Here is a 20346-nt window from a genome sequence, read left to right on the forward strand (position 1 = left end):
AGTGCATCACAATTCAAGATCTTCAATTTGTCATTCAGTCCCTTCTTTGCAGCCTGGATGCCCACCTCATAAATTCATCCTACTTCATGCAGATGCTTATAGTTATTTCTTTCCACATAAATCAAATGGCCTTGAATCTGATCTAAGTGATCTCATTCCTTGTTTCTACATTTATCAGGACTGTTTGCATTTGAATCCCACCTTAGCCATTTTCTCACTTGTGTTTCATTTTACTTAGCGTTTGCTGTCATCATGACCATTGTATTTAGGATTTGCTGTCTTTGTGGCACTATATTAATCAATTTTATTACCATCACTAAATTTATATTTACCCTTGTTATTGAGCCAACTGTTCTATAAGCTGGAATATCAAGTAAAATATATGACAATCATTTTCCAGTCCATCACCAGTTGTTGCTTTGCCAAATGTACTTGGGATCTTGTCTCAGACAACAGAGACTATATATGGTCAGCCACCAAATCAATTTAAAAAATAACCCACAATATACTTGCCATCTCTGGTGATGCTATTACATTATCGCCATACTCAATACAATCTTCAGTGTCATTTTCCATGAAATTTTCTGCTCATACTACAACAATGTTGCTAATTTTTGGACTAGTCGTGGAGTTTTGATAAATGCAATGCATTACGATGTTTCTCCTTGTACATTTCTCTCTTTATATCTGTCAGCTGAAGAATATTGAGAGCTGTATTCTGCAAAACGGCTTAAAGATAGGATCATTAGGGACAGAATTCAAGGTAACATCCAGACAAGAAATTGCAAACTGAATATGGCTCAACTAAATACTGGATCTTTATAACTCTTCTCAGGATAAGGAGAGGATTTGAGACAATCCATAGGTGCTCCATACAGTTGCAGTCTATGGCAGGTTTAGAGCCCTGCAAGGTAAGGGAATCTTGCTTTAAAAGGACACTGGGTTTGCGTTCTTTTTTTTTTTTAAATCACTTTCAGAAATTGCTTGTTAGCTGCTTTTCAGCTATTCGGAACCTTTGAATCAAAACATTTTAGAGAACCAAGTGAATTGCCTTTAATTCTTAGTGAAAGAAATTCTAAGCAATTAAAAAATTATTTTGGAATAAACAGTGAAAGATTAGAACTTTGATTTTGGAAAGTTACGATAAGATTTTGGAATTAATTATAAGAATCGTTCCCATGGGAAAATACTTGTTTTGAATTCTCGTTAAGAATGATAGATTGTGACTTCGAAGGTTGGATACTAGAGGGAACCAGAAAGAACCAAACTTTACAATTAATATAGAATGAAGCAAAATATTTTAATGTTGAAGGATATGTTTAAAAAATGCACCCAAAAGTTAATTTTAAGAGTGTTTGCCTGTATCAGTACAGGTAGTCCTCAACTTATGGCCATTTGTTTACCAACCATTCAAAGTTACGATGGTGCTGGAAAAAACAAAAAGACTTACAATCAGTCCTCGTACTTACAACTATTGCAATGTCCCTGTAGTATTGTGATCAGAATTTGATCACTTGGCAACTGGCAGACATTTATGACGGTTCCAGTATTCCAGGATCATGTAATCACCATTTGTGACCTTCCCAAGGGGGTCCCAGCAAAGCAACTATCAAAAGAGAAAGCTAAATGCATTTAACTGCTACAGAAGAAAGGTTGTAAAACCAGGTGTGACTCACTTAATTATCACATTGCTTAGTGATGGCAGTTTTGGTCCCAGTGGTTGATTACCTGTAAATGGTAAGATTGGACCCTCAGATTGAAAGTGGCTTTAAAAATATCAATAGCAATAAGCACTTAGACTTATATACACAGTGCTTTACAGCCCTCTCTAAGCGGTTCACAGAGTCAGTGTATTGCCCCCACCATCTGGATCCTCATTTTACCAAAAAGGTAGAAGGCTGTGTCAACCTTTAGCCAGTGGGAATTGAACCGCCAAATTGCAGGCAGCCAACAATCAGCAGAATTAGCCTGCAGTGCTACATTCGAATCACGGCTCATGACAAACCACAAAAATAATATAGAAAAAGTTGCTTCACTGGACAAATAAAAGAAGCCAGGCGATGTCTTAATAATTAAAAAGAATATATAAATAACAAACCAAGAGAGTGACCAGGATAATTTTGCTATACTGGATTTACAAAAGAATCTTGTTAAAGTTTTAAAGAATTGTATGAGAGGGAATGAAGATAACATGAAAAGAAATAAAGTTCTAGGATATTGTTTGAGATGACTAAATAGCAAGATTGTTAAAAGTAAAAAAAAAAGAACATAAAAGTTGATATATTTCATCAAAGTTAAAATAAATGTGTTGTTATCTCGGGTAATTCTTAATGGACTTTTGTTGATCAAGAAGGCTTTAAGGATTTGTTTATAGATAAATGTTTGTTAGTTTATAGGGATAAGAAAAGAAGAGATCATTTGTTGTATTTTAAGAAAACTGATAAGTTAGTAAGATTGTTTATATTTGTGATGAAGGAAGAAGTCATTAATTTTTTTCTTTATTATTTTTTCTTTGTTTTCTATTTTTCTTTCTATTTTTTCTGCACTTTCTCTTTCTATTTTTATTCTTTTATTTTATATTAGATTTTATCTTTGTAATTGTAATTTTTAATAAAATTTCTATTAAAAAGAGGAGGACAAAATTCAAAAGTTACTATATTGCCACTCTTAAACATGGATAATAAATGTGGGCAGAAATATACAGGGATGATTTTATATACTTTCTTAACCGTTATAATATTGTAGATGGATTAGCTAGGTTGGTTAGAAATATGCCAATCTATTTAAATTTTAGTCAGATTTGCTTTCTTGACTCACTACTAAAGAACTTTCCATTTTTCTATTTCTCTCAAGACAACATTCTTTTCTTCTAAACTAATTTCTGCTTTAGTTAAATCAAGCTCATGAAGGTTACATTTATGCATATTCACCTCCTCATACTAACATTGATACAAGAGCACAGACATTTTTTCCCCTGACATTCAAGTGCCATATCAAAAGTTCTTCCTGGGACTGTAACCTAATTCTCCATAATGGGACTTTTCTTGTCCCAATCCAGCGTGTTTGATATCACTGGCTTACTAATACCAATTGTGAATTTAGATCTTTGTTTTCGGAAGTTTATTTTATCGCCTCTGTATATGTTCTGAGTCTTCTAGTAATCTCTTCCATTGTTCCATTATTTCTTAAATGTTGCAATTTTCTATTCCATTTTTCCTGCGAACCATTTTCAGCTGTTTGATAACGTATCTTGGAATTCAGTGGTTCTTCACACAGTCTGCTTGGAGTCTAGAATCTACAATTTTTTGGTTTCCTGGAATAATTTTCCATTGGCTGAAAAGTATAGAATAAAAGTTCTCAGAATAGTTATATATGGATAGGTATAAAATCCCTCAGTTGGTAAATTAATCACCTACTTGAGTGCTATAGCTTTAGTGCTAGTAAAGGCATATAAATAACACAACCACAAAAAATAAAACAAAAATAAGAATATATATGAAGTATAGCTTTGATTACAAGCATGGTTTTCTCATGGGAAAATCATATGGAACAGTGAAAATGAAAGTCTTGTCTTAGTGTTAGGATTTACAGATTCGAACTGACCCTCATATACAGCTGTATGGTAAATTGGCAAGTATCACTTTGTAGGGAAATATGGGTCATCATTTGCTTAGTGACAGTTCAAAGTTATAACAGCACTGAAAAAAAGTGATTTATGACCAGTTCTGACACTTATGACCATTGCAGCATCCCCATAGTCACATGATCAAAACTTGAGGCACTTGGCAAATAGCATGTATTTACAAAGGTTGCAGGGTCCCACGGTCCTGAGATTGTCATTTGCAACCTTCCTAGGGAGCTTCTGACAAATAAGGTCAATGGGGGACGCCAGATTTGCTTAACAACAACATGATTCATGGAAATTTTGGGCTTAATTGTGGTCATAAGTCAAGGACTACTTGTGTATCTTGTTTTATAATTCCTTTTTATGATGTGTCTGTTACTTGTATGGTAAATTAGTTCTCCGTTTTCCTGACTGGGCTTCTTTTGCTCATTTAAAAGTGCTGGCTGCCTGGATGAGAAGAAACATGATTTTCTATGAACCAAAGACTGACAAATGAGTGAAACCTCACAGATTCCCCTGAGACTTTTCTAGTGCTTTAATGTTTCAGTTTCACTTGACTAAATGGGGGAACCAACTAACAGAGCATCTCTGAGCCTGTTATATCTAGAAAATGGAGCTTCCTTGAGAAAAACACCAAAAACTTCTCTTTTTCTGTTCTAATCATGTTTGCCCTCACAGAAGTTTATTGTTTTCATATTTGTGAAGGGGGAAAAGAATGCACTGAAATAAAACTTGATACGTTTTCTATTGACAGCAACAAAAATGGAGTACTTCTTAATCCCGGTAGAACACCAGGCTTTAGGCCAGTGGTTCTCAACCTGTGGGTCGGGACCCCATTTGGGGTCGAACGACCATTTCAGGGGGGTCGCCAAGCAAGGCTGTCCGCCATTTTTCCCCCCTTTTCTTTGGCCAAGCCCCTGGCACCTGGTGATGTATAAGTGGTTGGGGTCACCACAACATGGGGAACTGTATTATGGGGTCGTGGCATTAGAAAGGTTGAGAACCACTGCTTTAGGCCATTACAAGGTAACAAGATGTGGTGAAAAAACTCAGAATTTATGAATAATCAGGATCCAAGAATTATTGTATTAAAGCTAGCAAGTTATAGGGAGTCACTGGTCTCTTGCTTTTAAAACTAAAGAATGCTAGAGACTGATTCACAGAATTCTTATATAAGATTTCAGAGATTGAAGATGAATATACATAGACACACACACAAACGCACATGCACATATGACCACTGACAATGAACTGTCTTACAACCAATAAGTTATAGGGAGTTCAGAGGAACTTGGGCATCCCTGTGTCCAGAAAATGCACACTTTATAATGCAAGTTACCTAGCCTTTGAGAAGTGTAAATGCCAATAAGGTTGATAGTTATTCTAACAGTTTAATCCTACATACCACTTTCAATAGGAAGAGTTATCAGCATCTTTGAGAATGTTGCAGTGTATGGAAACATGCAGTTTTTGAATTAAAGGACATTATAGGACAAAAGTTACTACTCTGAGCATATATATTATGAGGGAGAAATCATGGCACCTATTTGAGAAAGATGGCTTAGCAATTAAGAATATTATCACTACAGTAGATACTTTAATTTTTACATGAACTGACAAGCAAAGGTGGAGATATGGAATGCTCCTGGCAGAAGCAAGTAGGAGGAAAGTAGAAAACCCCTCCACAAAGATAAAATACAGAGGCTTTGAATTAAAATCTCTTCCAAGGCTACCTGATCCTGTTTCTAAGTAACGAAAATGCAATGCCTCCCTTGTAGAAAGTGTATTATTATACGTAATATTATTTCCTTCTCAACCTCTTTTAATATTATTCCTTTCTGCTTCTTTGTTTTAGCTAAGATAGAACATAAATAGAAGAATGTGAAAGCCTTATTTACCGATCTACTCTTTCGATTTGGCTACTTCCTATTCTCTGTAGTAAAGCAAACACACACACACACACACACACACACACACACACACACAAATACAAAGTTTCCTCTAGTTCATTACCTTAAAAAAAAAGCAACCTAACTTGGTGGGAAGCTCCTGTTCAAGGGTGTTATCTAAATTAATGAGCAACCAGTTCTAATAATAGCTTATCATGACAAGATGAGAGAATGGGTTCATCTGTAGCATTCCCCATTACCTGCTTAGAATAGAATAGAGCTGGAAGGGACCGTGGAGGTCTTCTAGGCCAGCCCCCTTCTCAAGCAGGAGAACCTATACCATTTCAGAAAAGTGGCTGTCCTGTCTCTTCTTTAAAATCTCCAGTGATGGAGTGCCCATGATTTCTGAAAGCAAGATGTTCCACTGGTTAATTGTCCTCACTGTGAGGAAGTTTCTTTTTAAATCCAGGTTGCTTCTCTCTTTGGTCAGTTTCCAACCATTGTTTCTCATCCTTCCCTCTGGTGCTTTGGTGAGCAACCTGGTCCCCTCTGCCTTGGGGCAGCCCCTCAAATACTGCAATACTGCTATCATGTCACCCCTGTTTCTTCTTTTCTTTAGACTAGCCAAACCCAAGTCCTTTGTATGTTCTGACACCCTGATATGGTCTCCTACCACCATTGACAGTAGCAATTTTAGCTGATGGGTCAAGCTTGCACCAATTGCCTGGTGCTCCTCAGCATGAAAACATGGGAGAATATCCTGCAGGCTCAGGGCAAAGACATCCATACAGTTGGTGCAAGCTCTTCCAGCTGGAAGAAGAAGGAAATGTTGCTGCTTAACTAGCTCCTGCCAGATGGAGCATTCCCAAGAGTGATAATGTGGGCAGTCTTGATGGGCTGATCCTGGGCTCCTCTTCAGTTCACAAAGGAAAGAAGGGACAATCATTAGGCCATGGGGTGAAGAACAACTCTGTCACTCCATCCTCACCTGCATCAGCACACTTCTTCTGCTTTGACTATTTTGCAACTATCTACGAGCTCCTTCTCAAAAGAGCCTTGTCATACCCACTTTAAATCCTTTTCAGGCCCTCGGTGCAAAGTTCTAGAGCAATTTGTTTATATATTCATCACTTTATTTATTGTTACTTGTTTACTCAATTTTTATTGTTATTCATTTGCTCAATTTTTATAGCCACCCATTCAGCACATGACTCAGGGTGATGTACATAATCAGTACAACCACTGCGTCCATATAAAAATAATGTAGCAAATAATTAATGCAAAACAAAAGGACATAAAAAGAATACATAAAATCATCCAGTGGGATAATGTCACTCCCCAATTCAGTGCCTGGAGAAAGAAGTTCAATGCCTTGCAAAATGCAGACAAGGTCAAGTCCAGCAGAGAGGATGGTATTCCAAAAGGGAAAGATGGCAACAGAGAAAACACAGTTCCTGGTTCCCCTCCAGTGACCTTGCTTAAGTGACAGGAGCCCCAAGGATGCAAAACGAGGAAAGGTGCAGCTTTTTCAATTTCAGAAAAAAATGTAAATGCTGGTTGCTACAAACCATATCGAACTGTTAGATAAGCAATTTGATATGTTTCATATCAACCAGGGAACTTGTTGTGCCCCTCCCCTTTTGTATGCAGCATGAAATAATGGACTGTTGCATAGTTAGGTGTTATCAGCTGGAGAGACACCATGTGGCTTCAATAGATGAAGTGTGCAAGTGTAAATGGAACACAGTGACCTAGCCCATGACTCTGGTTTTTCAATCCACCCACTGGTCCTGCCTTACCCGTAGCTATAGGATGATCCAAGCTTATGTGTTAAGACTGGTTGACATTGGGGGGGAGGGAGGGAGGGAGGGAAGGAAGGAAGGAAGGAAGGAAGGAAGGAAGGAAGGAAGGAAGGAAATTATCTCTCTCCACTGATGAATATATGTTCTTTTCTGGAAAGGACCCTACAGCAGCTAAGAAAAATGAAAAAGAATATATTGGAGCACTTAAGGAGGATTTATTTATTATTGTGAAAAAATAGTGGATTTCTTAATAAACCCTGGCATTGCAATTACTAGAGAATCCACACTTAGAAATAGTTTATTATAATAGTATGATATGATACCTTTTTAGAGTATGCTATAAAATATTCTTGAAGACTCAGACATTTTCTCATTGACTTCCATCTCTGGAGTATGTTAACGATACTATTTTAAATAAAAGTTTGGAAGCATATTGGCTCTTGGATCTGCTGAGCCCTTCAACATTGATTTGGCAAATTTGAATAATATTCCTGATCTCTGTTGTCATTTGGGCCTTTTTTTAAAATTTATTTTCATTGCCATGTATTTTGAAAGCCAGGAAAATCTATAAAGTAGTCTGGCTGTCAGCAGTTTTTAGTTTGTTTGGTTCATGCTGTCATGCTAAAACGATGCTGTGCTTCAATGGTTAAATGGCCTAGACATTGATATTTGAACATTGATCTTTTTAACATTTATATTTTACTGGGTTCTATTAAGCTAGCTGAAATGTTAATACATTTTGCTAGTCCATGCATGTTATGCCATATGCGAAATAAATAAACTATTTTAAATATCTGATTTGTATCCCATTGCCTTCTTGGTTTATGGAGTTGATAGAGACACGCCACAATAAATAATATGCTCTAAATTGCAACAGCTTAAATGATAGGGTGGATGTTTCTTCCTCATGATAAAGTTTTGTGTGTGTGTGTGTGTGTGTGTGTGTGTGTACAAAATTGATGCCAGCTTTCATTAAAGAGGTTAGTAATATCCTGCTTTTGTAAACTGTTTCTGCAAATAGCAAAGCATGCGAACTCACCTGAGGATGGAGTAATGGTATTGACACAGGAAAATGCCATCTTCAATCCATTCGAGCTCTGACCATATTTTCATACCTTTGGTTGAGATCTGTGCTTATATTACTAGTCTGTGCATGGGGACAAAGGGGAACAATCCAGCCCTGTTATCTTTTGTGATGGCCATTTTTGCTGGCTGAGTTCAGGGCAGGACATGATTTGGCTGATATGAGAAGCAATAGTTGCAAATGTTTTATTTATTTAATTTTAGAAAAATACAAAATATAAGCAAAACACCAATATACAGTAAAAAAAAAAAACCTAAAGAAACTGTTCTTAAAAATAAAAATAAACACCCAGAAATCTGATATCTATCCTTTCAAGTAAATCCTTTGGGGAATCCAATGTACTCGAAATACAATATTTGATAAGTCAATATTATTCCCAAATCCGTTGATACCATTTAAACATTTTAAGGATATGAAACCCGGAATGGGCAAATATTGGAGATTGCAGTTCTTTAGTCTGTGTTTAGAATAGTCCACAATTCTGCTTTAAAAATGTTATGGAGCTTTTGATAATGATATGTTATGGATTTTATTTCTGTCGTGTATTCCATCAATATGAAAGTGCCTCAAGTACTTCTGAAGCAACGGAAATGTCTCACCCATATTGATCCCTCAAAATATGCTTGAGTTAGAAAATACTGGCAAAAGGAATGGTAGCAGAGAATATCCATGGGGATACATTTTATGATATATTTAAAAATTGAAATAAGACTCTTGATATTCCATTCTTCTTTTAGTTCTAGGTCAGATTTTGATATTCCTAGGTTATATTCTAGGAATAGACCAATAGCCTTATATTCTAGGAATAGACCAATAAAACCAATAGCCTTCATGGTTTAGATGTTCATATAATAATATTGTGAATCCCTCCAGGTCAGTATGAATATATAATAATAATAATAATAATGATAATAATAATAATAACAAAACCTTCTAACTAAAGAAATAAAAGAATTGAAACAAAGAATAACTGAGCATCTAGAACAGCACAAAAACAACAGAATAAGACTGCCTGCATTGAAGCTTGTTTCAAAGAAACAGCTAGCACAAACATTAAAAGATGCAAATACTGCAATATCAAGTATAAGCACCAATTCACTGCAAGAAACAAACCAACTAATGTACAGCACAGCTGCAGTTATAACTGAATACCTGGGATGCAAAATCAACAAAGAAGAAAAACAAACAAACAGTGCACCACAAAAATGGAAGGTTAGACTAGAAAATAAGATCAGCAAGTTAAGATCACATGCAAGCAAGCTAGAACAGATGAAAGAAAAGAAGCTGAAGAACAAGAAGACCAAAGAATACCTAATCAAGAAATACCACTTAGAAACAAGGAAGATCAAGGAAGCACTGGAAATAATAAAGCAACAAATAACAGCTATAGCCAGGAAAATCAGTAGATATGAAGCTCGAATTGCAAACTATAGGCAGAACCTCCAATTTCAATCCAATCAGAAACGTTTCTACCAATCCATCAATGGAGAAACTGCAAGGAATCAGTCAGTACCTGACAAGGAAGAAACAGTGCAGTTCTGGAAGCAGATATGGGATAACCCAAAGAAATACAACAAGGATGCGGCTTGGTTAAAAGAGGTGGATGCAAATAAAACAGAAGTTGAAATGAAAGAACTAGTAATAACAACAAAAATGGTAGAAAAAAGAGCAAAGAAAATCAAAAATTGGTCAGCACCAGGTGAAGATGAACTGCATGGGTTTTGGTTGAAACATCTAACTGTTATACACCCACTCATTGCCAAGCAGTTCAACAATATACTACAAGGAGGAGAAATTGAAAAGTGGCTAACAACTGGGAAAACCTACCTAATAATGAAAAATCCAGCAAAAGGGGCAACACCAGGTAACTACAGGCCAATTACCTGCTTACCAACAACTTTCAAATTACTAACTGGTGTGGTAGCTGATGCAGTACAACAGCATCTAGTTGAAAACAATCTCTTTCCACCTGAGCAGAAAGGAAACCGCCCCAATAGCAGAGGAACAAAAGATCAACTCCTAATAGACAAAATGATCTTGGAAAACTGCAAGAGAAGGAAGACCAACCTGAATGTGGCATGGATTGACTACAAAAAGGCATTTGACTCTCTGCCACATGATTGGATAATAAAGTGCCTAGAAATAACAGGAGTCAGTAGAAACATCAGAAAATTTGTGCAAAGATCGATGGCACAATGGAAGACACAGTTGCAGATCAATGGTGAGAAGCTGGGAGAGGTTAATATCAAGAGAGGAATATTTCAAGGAGATTCATTATCACCATTACTATTTGTTATTGCACTGTTTCCTCTGTCAACAATACTGAATAACTCAGGACATGGCTATCAAACATCAAAAACATCTGCCAGACTATCCCACCTCCTTTACATGGATGATCTGAAGCTGTATGGAAAAACATCATCTGAAATAGAATCGCTGCTCAACACTGTCCGTATATTTAGCCAAGATATTGTAATGGAGTTTGGCTTGGACAAATGTGCCACACTTACTATCAAACAAGGAAAAATAGTGAAAACTGAAGGAATCAAGATGCCCCACAAAAATAACATTAAGAGTCTGGATGAGGAAGAGTACTACAACTACTTGGGTATCCTTCAAGCTGACAACATCAAGCACACTGAAGTCAAGAAAAAGATTAGAGGTGAATACATCAAGAGAGTGAAGAAGATCTTAAAATCCAAACTCAATGGATGAAATACCATAAAGGCAATCAACACCTGGGCAATCCCAGTCATTAGGTACACAGCTGGAATAGTGGACTGGACTCAAGCAGAACTAAAAGCAATGGATAGGCAGACCAGAAAAATAATGACAATGAATCATGCCCTTCATCCACGAAGTGACATTGATAGACTTTATCTACCAAGGCAAATAGGTGGGCGTGGAATGTTACAAGTACATCAGATGGTTGAAGAAGAAAAAATGGCTTTGGAAAAATATCTGAAGAACAATGATGAAGATGCACTGAAATTAGTATATCAGGAAGGTTTACTAACTACTGGAGAGACCAAACGGGCCTACAAGAAAGATCAAATGAAGAACAGAATAGAGGCATGGGAAGACAAAGCACTACATGGCCAATACATGAAAAAAATAGCTGGGAAAGCAGATAATAATAAAACCTGGCAATGGCTAAGAGCATGAAAACTGAAGAAAGAGACCGAGGGACTAATTCTGGCTGCACAAGACCAAGCCTTAAGGACAAATGCATACAAAGTCAAAATTGAGAAGACAGCAACAGACAGTAAGTGCCGCCTATTCAAAGAAGCTGAAGAAACAGTGGACCACCTGGTAAGCTGTTGCAAGAAGATTGCACAGACTGACTACAAGCAGCGGCATGACAAAGTAGCAACAATGGTGCATTGGAAGATCTGCAAAAATATCATTTGCCTGTAAGCAAAAACTGGTGGGATCATAAAATAGAGAAAGTCATAGAAAAATGATAAAATTAAACTGCTCTGGGACTTCAGAATTCAAACAGACAAGCACCTGCAACATAACACCCCAGACTTAACAATTGTCGATAAGAAAGACAAAAAAGTCTGGATAGTGGACGTGGCAGTGCCTGGAGACAGCAGAATAGAAGAGAAGGAACTGGAGAAGATAACAAAATACAAAGACCTACAAATAGAAATAGAAAGACTGTGGCAAAAGCAATCAAGGGTAGTACCAATAGTCATAGGCGCCTTGGGTGCAATCCCAAAACAACTGGAGCACCACTTGAACACCATTGGCATTGACAAATTCGCTATTAGTCAATTGCAAAAGGCAGCCTTACTAGGAACTGCTTCCATCCTGCGACGATATCTGTAATACCATCAAACATCCACATCTGCCTATCCAGGTCCTGGGTAAGGACTCGATAGGTAGACAAAATGCCAAATCCAGTCTGAACATCTGGCTGACTGTGCGATGATTGATAATAATAATAATAATAATAATAATAATAATAATAATAATAATAATAGTAATGATGATGATGATGATGATGTTGGAAGGGACCTTGGAGGTCATCTAGTCCAACCCCCTGCTCAGGCAGGAAACCCTATACCATTTCGGACAAATGGCTGTCCATTCTCTTCTTAAAAACTTCCAGTGTTGGAGCATTTACTGCTTCTGGAGGCAGGCTGTTCCACTGATTAATTGTTCTCGCTGTCAGGAAGTTTCTCCTTAGTTCTAGGTTGCTTCTCTCCTTGATTAGTTTCCACCCGTTGCTTCTTGTCCTGCCTTCAGGTGCTTTGGAGAATAGCTTAATTCCCTCTTCTTTATGGCAGCCCCTGAGATATTGGAATACTGCTATTATGTCCCCCCTTGTCCTTATCGGCCATAATTCCTAAATAGGAAAGGTTATGTTGACTGGGGGTTATGGGATATGAGGTTTAAAATGTCTGGAGGGCAGCAAGTTGGGAAATGCTGATATAGACCCATAATATTAGTGGGAAGGAAAACAAAAGGTATGATAACATAATTTTCTAGTCTCATTCTCAGTGAATAATTTCCTGCATGAATATACAGAGTTCCTTGGCATCTGATATGAATTTAGAGTTAAGGCAAAAGATAATGACCTACAAGTTGTTCACCAGGGCCAGTTGGCAAGTTTAATGAGGGCTCACACTGGAAAGCAAAGTCATTGGCTTCAGCTTGGGAGACCGACTGGGAATGAGCGCAAAAAATAAGCTCTAATTATCTTGTGTGCGGTCTGCTCATTAATACAGTAATGCAGCTCTAGGGTGAGGTGGCAGAATATCAGTCAATATTGTAATATTTAAGCAGCATTTCTTTCTGTGCAAAAGACTTCAGATGCTCCGTAAGAGAGCTAACATTCATTCATCCATCCATCCATCCATCCATCCATCCATACCGTCATATATTTCAGAAAAGCACAGGCTTAAACTGCTGACTGGAACAATCCCACCCACCCACCGGGGAAACATCCCATGCAGTGCTTGTTTCTACAGCCAATTAGTCTAAAGAATAAAGAGTAACATCTTTCATTAATCTTGGAAATGCTTTTCCTTCTGTAACTAAGAGCTAAACAATCTGATTTTTGAAATACACAATGAGCAACTGCCCTGCTGATTCATTTGATGGAGGTCTAAGCATGAAGAGGAGTTTAAGTATGAGGAGGGAAGCACTAGATGAGATTAATATCAGCTAACTGCCTCCCTCCAGCAACTTGCTTTGAGCCTAATATATTTATCTCAAAATAGTTTTGTTCTTCTTTTTCTTGTATGAAGGTGATAATGACAAAATAAGTGTCAGTAGCCAGCCGTTGTTTGCCTGTAAAATGTACTTCAAAAGGAGAATATGTTCCAAAGCATTGGTTTGATAGATCTCCACTTCTTCATATAAGTCAGGATACTTTTCTTGAATTCGTTATGCTGCTGTCATATCCCCATCTTCTACGGTTCCTGGAAGGTCATATGGGGACCCAAAGATAGAACTTATGGTCCACTGGAAACAAATTTCACTGCCTTTGTGGGCAGTTATTTCATGTGAGTGTATATTAGATTGCAACTTTATTTGTGTCTTCTACAACTCGCATTTAGTGTATGCAACCATGATTTAATGTATACAGTTTATGAGTATAATTGATAATAACTGAGGAGCTGTCCCTCTTTCCCCTTGCATCTGTAATTAATTTCTTCAATCAGAGTAATAAATTCAGGACTTATTGGGTCCATCATTTCTTTTCTACATCACTGAAGTTTTGCACAAAATGGATGTGAGTGTTAATATTAGTGAGTATTCAATAGCTTTAAAATATCATCTTTGGAATCAGGTATGAGGAAAAGATGGAAGCAATATAAAGACCAAGATCTCTAAAACCACCTAATAAAATAGACATTTTATTTCTTCCACCTGTTCATTTGGACAAAAGCTCACATTAGAGTCAGCTTTTTACACGTTAAGATACACAATCTATGTGTGTGCTTTATATGAATGCTCTTCTGTGTTCTCCTTTTTCTTCCTAACTGTGGTTTGATTTTTCAGTTTTCAGAATCTGCTTGCCTTTTAACAGCTTATGGTTTTTCTCCATAGATAACACTGTCTCTGACCAAGTACTTACTAAACACATGTAAAAGGAGAGTAGCCATATTAGCTAGTTCTGCCTGTAATTTCCACATTATCACTGTGTGTTATAAGATGTTTATGAGATAGGCCAGAATATGTCTATGCAAGCAAGAAGAGAAAGTGAAAGACAAAAACAGAAAATGGGAGGTGATGTGTGTCATCTTCCAGCACTGGATTTCTCTTGAATCCTTCTTTGAAATTGTTGAAATTTCTGAAGCTACGTCATGTGCCATAAATCATCCACTTTCCTTTTCTTGATGGTGTTCACAATTTTCCTGCTTCTGCCTTAGTAGACTTGAAGTATATCTTGGAATTAGATAGATATATCACTATCAGAAAAGAAAAACCAATAGAGATGAAAAGATGTTCAGGCTTTCCCTCTTGGCACTTCAACACTTAAGACTTTTCTCTGCTTGGATGATGTTCACAAACAGCTCACCACTACTAACTGTAGTTTGCTCATGAATGTTCTGGTTCCAGTGGAGCTTTCATGAGCATAGCCTACACTTTGGATCAAGGATGTTCTCATAAAGTAACATTTACGTATCTGAGAAACTGGGTTTCACCTTTAATAGTTCCAACAGTAAATTTTATGGATAAGTTTCTTTTTCAGCAGTAAACTTGAGAGGAAAATCTCTACTTGATGATTGAAAAGGACAATTGGAAGACAGAGAGAATCTCTCCCATTGTTGTTGTTGTTGTTAATTGCGAAGTCGTGTCCGACCCATCGCGACCCCATGGACAATGTTCCTCCAGGTCTTCCTGTCCTCTACCATCTTCTGGAGTCCATTTAAGTTCACACCTACTGCTTCAGTGACTCCATCCAGCCATCTCATTCTCTGTCGTCCCCTTCTTCTATTGCCCTCAATCTTTCCCAGCATTAGGCCCTTTTCCAGTGAGTCCTTCCTTCTCAGTAGGTGGCCAAAGTATTTGAGTTTCAACTTCAGGATCTGGCCTTCTAAAGAGCAGTCAGGGTTGATCTCTTCTAGGACTGACCGGTTTGAACGCCTTGCAGTCCAAGGGACTCGCAGGAGTCTTCTCCAGCACCATAGTTCAAAGGCCTCCATTCTTTGGCGCTCAGCCTTTCTTATTGTCCAGCTTTCACAGCCATACATTGCAACTGGGAAAACCATGGCCTGGACTATACGCACTATCCTTTTAGTACTGTCCATGGGGTTTTCATGGCAAAGATACTGGAGTGGTTTGCCATTTCCTTCTCCAGTGGATCACATTTTGTCAGAACTCTCTGCTATGACCTGTCCATCTTGGGTGGCCCTGCACGGCATAGCTTATAGCTTCATTGAGTTACACAAGCCCCTTCGCCATGACAAGGCAGTAATCCATAAAGGGGATCTCTCCCATATCTGCATAGAAAAATAGATACCGTCTAGACATGAAGCTTGGCGTAACAGAGGGAAAGGAGCTCTTGGAGGTACCAGGTATGAAGCAGAGAAGGACCAGAACTACAATAGGAATGAACAGAAAGGTTCACGGAATAGTTTTTATTGCTTCATATCAAACCTACTTTTAGTCTCCCCTGCAATTTTGTTTAAATTATTTTTCTTTTCCTCTTCTGGAAAATTTACCACAGTCCTTTTACGGTGGAGCAAACATATAAGACCTACATCTTTATTTATTTAACAATAGCAGCCATACCTTTGTGACTATGACTAGAGTTTCTCTTCAAATTTATTTATTTATTTGTTTGTTTCTTTGTTTGTTTATTTATGAATAACCCCTTTCATGTAGAATTGTTTTTAATGGAGGCAGCCTTGGTTTTATCTTTGGTTTTCAGTAATATATCAGCTTCCCCTGATGGGTTAATACCTAGCTGATGTAATGTTTTGTTAGCTTAGTAATCAAATCTGGGTTCAGTTTTCAACTCTTTTTTTCCAATATGCCTGAATCTTTCTGTGTTCATTTTAAGGACTACATTCTCCTTCTGCCTACTCTGTAAATATATTAATGTGTCCATCTGAAAGCTTCATTTACAATGTATATGTTTATGCATTTGGCATATATGTGGGTGAGTGTAAGCTTCCGTTCATGTGATATACTTGTGGGTAGCATATGAAAGAACCCATAAACTTTCTACACTGTAATCAAATGGCTCATGAATAGCTGAAGATAAGCAGGCAGCTATCCTGATTATCAAAAATTCATAGATACATAGTTGAATAGAACAACTGTGAGGAATCTGTGGATTCCTAGATGTTGCCAAACATCCAGTCTCAGCCAAGATAGTCAGCGGTGATGAATATCACTCTGCTTTGAAATGTATTATACAATGGAATTTCCATTCAATTGAATGGTCCATAGTTTTTCTTAGAAGGGAAGAACTTATACAGATAAAGCATCAGTGTGCCGTGCTACTTGTTATAAACCAGTTTGATTTTCTTGGGAGTAATTTCATAGGAATCTGATAGCTATGCATTGTTCTCCCAAGTGTAATTTTTTTTTTCATATGAATCTCACTGGCTCATCTGTCCTAAACTGAAAAAAAGGAGCAAAAACCACAACCACAGCTAAAGCAAGTTTAGAGACTTTCAAAATAGAGGTTTTTCAAAGCTTTGGCTAAAGACTTCCAGAATTCCCTCTTAAAGTTTCCAGTAGATTGTAATGTTTAACGTGAAAGATGGATAAATTTACTAAATGCAAGTTGAGCTGTTATATTAACTATACTTCATTCAATTACAATTGCACTTAAGTCAAATTCAATGGACCTATCCACATTTTTTTCAGGGCTTCAACTACATGTTGGAATAGCATGCTCTGGCACATTACTCAAGGGCAGGCTGGCCCTCAGAGCAAACACTCACATCTATGGCTTAAGACATCAGTTTTGCTCAGTTTTGTTTTTACATATTAGCAAAAGAGAGGGAAAGGAAAGGAAAGGAAAGGAAAAGGAAAAGGAAAGGACCCTCCTGTAATCTTTGATCTTAGTTTGCACAATTATATTCTAAATTGGTAAATATGTCTTGAAGCAGAGTCTGTTCTTTGAATACTATACTCTGCCTGGGATTTTCAGCCAAGGAGCAAATATCTTGTTGACATACTTGTTGACAGCAAGATGACACCTTTGTTCTTTTCCAGGGTCAGTGCTCAGAGAAGGCTGATTAAATCTACCGAAGGACGTGGTGGTGGTGGTGGTGGGGTTCAAGGATAGCCTTCTTGATTCAGCACCCAAACTGTGTAATAGCTTGTTCCTGCAGGTCAAGTTGGCTTCCAACCTGATGACATTTAGGAAGGCAAGTTAAGCTGTTTTCTTCCCTAAAGCTTTCAGCAAGAAGAATCACTGAAGATTGTTATCAGGCCTGGGGCTCCCAAGGACCTGGAGACATACTTAGATGCTTCCATTGCTGAGGTGACTATCTTTATCCTCTCATTGCTTATTTTTATAGCATTTTAATGTACTTTTTATATTTGTTGGTTGTTCTGAGTTACATCCCAGAATCATTTTTTGTGAGATGGGTGGCTGTGCAAATTTGATAATCAACCAAGCAACCAAGCAACCAACCAACCAACCAACAAACAAACAAACCTTATTTAGTGAAGGGTTGTGGGTTTTTCATGGGTTTTATCTATTTGCTATTTATATGACTGTAAACTGCCTGGTGTTGAAGGAGTACCAGGCCTACAAATGCTTATGATAGATAGATAGATGGACAGATGACAGCAAAGATAGATTATTATATCACTTGGTTATCATCTACTACTCCTCCAGATTTTTGTCATGCAAATATGGAAAGCCTACCCTTTCTCTTTGCTCTTCTTTCCTTCTCTAGATGCATCCTGGTTGTAGTGTGCATGCAAATATACCTTTTGCCTGCATAAATACCTTTTTTAAAAAACCCAAATTTTAAAATACTGCAGATAATTAGCATGTCTTGCTCAGTCCTACTATTACAATATTGGTATTTCTGAGTTTTGTATCAATAATAAATCATTAATAGCAGATTTTATTAAGTCAGCTAAAGCAGATGAGCGGTTATAGGAATTGTCCCTAGCAATGCTAATGTGAAGAAAGCAAGCAATATGTCTACTCATAATTTCAGCAGGAGGCACGAAGCACAAGTTTCTGTTTTGCTGAATATGAAAAGCCAAATATTGGTATCTTGCAGAATTTCATGACAAGAAGTCATTTGTTTTGAATAGACAGTAGTTTGTGGGTAGCTACACAACTTCTCGCATATTATTTTATGCAGATATGCAAAATATTCATTTCAGTTTGACGAGTAAAATAGGCAGAAAACAGGCACACTTTCAAAATAGTGAACCTGAAGTATTCCAAAATCTGAGAATTCTTATTTTTAAGAAGGGTGGGCTCAGATGCACCAAAGTTGCAGCTAAACTGACAAAACCTACTGTGTTTAGGAATAGTAAAGCAGAAGAAGGAGAGGACATTAGCCCTTGAAGGTAGGCCAGATCAAGACACAGAATACCCAAAACATACTGGAATTCTACTTTATTGATACAAGCTATAGTAACAGGTTCTTGGAGGCCTGATAACATTTTCCCTTCCCTCCCTCTTACGTCAAAGACAGTCAAGGCAGGATCACTTTACATTTCTTTCTATTGTCGTCTTCCCTTCCAGAGCTTCATTTATATTTTGCTTACAGCGTCTACGTACCTTCTCCAGGATCATCTTGGTGGTTCCGTATAGAGACATAAAAGCATCGAATGCTAATGCAAATATCAAAGTTGCATTTGAAAACATGTATGACAATGAGGTGGTATGAAATATTCACTGGAAAAAAAGTGTAATGGGACTGAATCTACTTTGCCAAAATGGAAAGAACAAATGGGGAGCATTTTAATTTTTTTTTTTGGCTTTGAAAGGGGCATGAGGACATGAGACCATGACAATAGCCCAACTGGATCAAGCTTTGGCTCACTTAGCCTTCTGTCTTACAAACAGGAAATCAAGGCAACTCTCTGTTCCTATTATTGCTCTTGTGCATCTATAGGTAGAGGCAGACAGGACTCTATCCTTGGAGGAAGTACTCAGTCAGCCAAGCTTACAGTAATTGATAGTCCTGTCCTCTAGCCCAGGAACTCTTGGAGGGTATGTGGTCTAATAGCCAACGTAACATCTTATGGCTGCATGTTCTATAGATTGATTATATGGTGCATGAAGAAACATTTTCTCATCTCTGTTTTAAATCTTTTATTAATTAGTTTCATTGGGAACAACGGGATTAACATCCACCAAGGACCATTAAATTTCTCTGTGTTCTGTGTTAGGGCATCAGATGAGATGTTGTTATGCTTGGAGTTGGAACAATGGCCACTGAAGCAAAGGATGACATGAAAGATGCAATAAAGTCAACTTTGCTATGTTGCACTTCTTTAATGGACACAGCTTTAGGTGTTTACTTGGTAACAAGAACAAAGCAGCAGCTTTCATTGTCTAATCATTCAAAGAAGAATGATCCTCTGTTCATATGCAATGAAACTTGTTAGCTCAATTCATTCTGCCTCCTAGTACATCATTTTCTATGCTTTTTCTTTTCTTCAAATCATAATTATCTAATTGCTATCTTCTTCCGACTGTCTTCCCACTGTTTCTTAACCCTTTTAAAGACCTTTTTTTAAATTAAGAGTTTGCTTTAGGAAATGTAAACTTATTGATTCAGCAGGATAAGAGTATTATAAATTTGGAAGAATTACTTTCAAGATGACTGTTCTTGAATCTACCAACCATGCACTCTTCTTTTGTCACATTGAAAGAGAGTTTATACATCAGTTTGAAAGAGTTTTTGCTTCTAATCTTAAAAAGGTTATTTCCTTAATCATGACTGTATGGTTTTTGGGGATAGAAGGAGCATGATGAAACAGGCTTCTGCAAAT

At 37.4% G+C, this 20346-nt stretch overlaps 1 long non-coding RNA gene across 2 annotated transcripts in view; it reads left to right on the top strand.

Moving 5' to 3' along the window:
- The first annotated feature begins 797 nt into the window (after nt 1-797).
- LOC120308349 overlaps nt 798-20346 on the top strand; it is an 86544-nt gene continuing 66995 nt past the window's right edge. For both annotated transcript variants that reach the window (XR_005556829.1, XR_005556827.1), the window contains exon 1: nt 798-911. This is a non-coding gene — a long non-coding RNA (uncharacterized LOC120308349). The remainder of the gene's footprint in view (nt 912-20346) is intronic.

This window comes from Crotalus tigris, unplaced genomic scaffold (genome assembly GCF_016545835.1).
Source record: "Crotalus tigris isolate CLP2741 ecotype Arizona unplaced genomic scaffold, ASM1654583v1 scf7180000017899.1852299, whole genome shotgun sequence".
NCBI classification, from domain to species: domain Eukaryota; kingdom Metazoa; phylum Chordata; class Lepidosauria; order Squamata; family Viperidae; genus Crotalus; species Crotalus tigris.